Source organism: Oncorhynchus clarkii, chromosome 26 (assembly GCF_045791955.1).
Source record: "Oncorhynchus clarkii lewisi isolate Uvic-CL-2024 chromosome 26, UVic_Ocla_1.0, whole genome shotgun sequence".
NCBI classification, from domain to species: Eukaryota; Metazoa; Chordata; class Actinopteri; order Salmoniformes; family Salmonidae; genus Oncorhynchus; species Oncorhynchus clarkii.
The window spans coordinates 15,546,721-15,549,220 of NC_092172.1; the positions used below are offsets into that span (position 1 = coordinate 15,546,721).

The 2,500-nt window shown below is 45.2% G+C and overlaps 1 protein-coding gene across 1 annotated transcript in view; it reads left to right on the plus strand.

Annotated features, from left to right (window-relative positions):
- Positions 1–2,500, plus strand: part of LOC139384539 (CUGBP Elav-like family member 4) — a 204,733-nt gene that overhangs the window by 177,887 nt on the left and 24,346 nt on the right. The window lies entirely within an intron of this gene.

Here is a 2,500-nt window from a genome sequence, read left to right on the forward strand (position 1 = left end):
CAATCTTCTCATGTCCCACTTTGGATTCTGCATTGAGTTGTGTTTTTCTTTATTCCCTGTGTCTATCCTAATCAAGTTGCAATTAACATTTTAAAAGTGGCGTTACATGCGAGTGAGCAGGGAGGAGAAGAGAGGGGGATGCATGCTTCGCTCCTTAAGTTCAACTCATCAGCAAATGCTTATGAGATCCTGGGAGCGAGTGAGAGGGGGATGGAGTGGAGGAGGGGCGATATGTTTCTAACTACCCCCAGCTTAAGCCCACAGCTCCCCAAGTTCAAGTACATGCCTATTACCATGTAGCTAGACATGCAGTATAGGGGAATATAGTCCTTCTGGCTATTAGCGTTTCACCTTCAACAAACATACTATAAAACTATGGTTCCCCAGCCTCCATAGATAGCCCCTAGAGACCCAGCCTCCAAGCCTCCTTTCCAACACCTTCCTCCCACACAGCCTGTAGGGATGAGTCTGGGTGGCGGTGGAGGATGTTCAGGTGGACTGTGTGATCTCCAGGAGATAATAATAGACTTGTTAGAGCCCTAGACAGCAGCACCCACGAGATGAGGAGCTGGACTGCAGAAACGGACCACTGGCCTCCTATATGGGCTGTCTAGGATGAGAATAGCATGTCTATCACTACTCTATGAGGAAGAACAAAGAGGCTGTGACCTCACGCATCTCACCATTATTTTCCCATGCAGCTATTAATTAAGATCTTGGCTGAAAAACAATCATTTAACCTCTCATTTTTTTCTCCTTCCTTTTTATAGTCTGAGCCCCGGGGCTCTTGTGAGAGACATTAACAAATTAGACAGAAGATGCTATGCATTATGTGAACTAAATCATTACTCTCCTGCAGCAACAGGGGAAGCTATTTGATCCCTCTTCAGTTCAAAATGGGAGATTGAATTCTTCCTATGCACATTAGGTGCAACACACACATACACACAATACTTGTACACACACATATACACGCATAATACGTGTGGGTGTGTATATGAGTGTGTGCGCACACACCTTATAATTCTCAGTGATTGACAATAGGCAATGTGCCAATGTCATCATTATGGAATCCAAGGTAGTCATTGACTTACTGAGATGAGGCAAAGTCACAGTTTAAAAAAGTACATTGGCAAAGTGAAAAATAATGTTTCAACCTTCCAAAACCATTAATACTGTTTCCATGGCAATTGAGGATACCTTGACATCCACTCTAGCAATTGTTAGTTGTTGGTGTTAATTGTCAGCTTCAGAATATCAGATGTGCAGCTGAAGAAGATAGTGGATCCGTCACTGAACTCAGTAGGATGTTGAGTTTCTGGCTGTTTCAATGTCTTAGTCTGGGGTCTGTTGGGATACACTGTTATTTTAATCCTCCATGTTTGTTACTCAATATTGACATTTAAGGATGATCAGAGCTCACTTCTCTAAGTGGAAGCAAAATGTGACTTTAAAAGGTCCTCTGAAAACACTGCGTACACACTCGCTTACTAACACTTACCATTGAAATAGATGATCCTCTGTTTTTAGAAGAACAGCAAGCAGCACTCTATTGTTTTGATTGGCTTAAAGCGGCAGCAGTCCCCTTCAAGATGTTTCACAACGTCCGTCAGCATCTAGCTGTGCAGTTCCCTACAGCTTAGACACTAAGTCACCGCACCAGGAGTCATGCAGAGCTGTAGAATGATAAGACTGTAGTCTTTGTCAGTACTCCACTCTCACCTGCAAATCAAACCATGTCCGTAATACCCTACAATGATTTTACAGAGGAGTGAACATCGTTTTCTCAGCTGAAGAGCTGCAAGGGAACCATGAAAGGATGATTCATACATGATAGTATTCAATCTCCTCTCACAAAGGCTGTTTAGGGTGTTTTACATTGTGCTGTGCACTGAATGTGTCCCATTCAAGTGCTGCGTGTCCTTCTGAAGCGTACAGTGCTGAATAAAACATCATAATAAACCTGGCAGCTGACTGATTTACATGGTGTAAAGGGGGCCAGGATTTACCACGCTTCTAGTCTGCACCTTTCTTTGTCCTCTCTTTCTTCACCCTCTTCTTCTTCCCCTTTTCCCCCTCCCTGACAATCACCTTTTGGGGTTGGGATGTAAATGCAAGGTTGAGATTGATGAGCGCGGGATGTGAGGGGGATCGCTGCTGTCTGACAGGCCCTTCCCTGCTCAGTTTGTTTAAAGGGTTTGTAAAAGCAGGAGCCTTATCTCTCCCCACCTGACAAAAGCCTGCCCTCTCCCCCCAAATTAAATTGGACCCATAGCGACGTGATCAAATCAACTGGCAAGCGGAAAAATCCGTCCGTCAATCACGGAGGTGTCTGATAAGAGCAGGCAGGAGTCCCAGTGTGGAAAGCTCCGGGCTCATTCCGCCCCAACACCCAGGTGATAACTCAGAGCACATGCAGGGCAGGGGAGAGGAGAGGCTGGCACCTCTATTCACAGACAGAGGAGAGGAGAGGAGAGGAGAGGAGAGGAGAGGAGAGGAG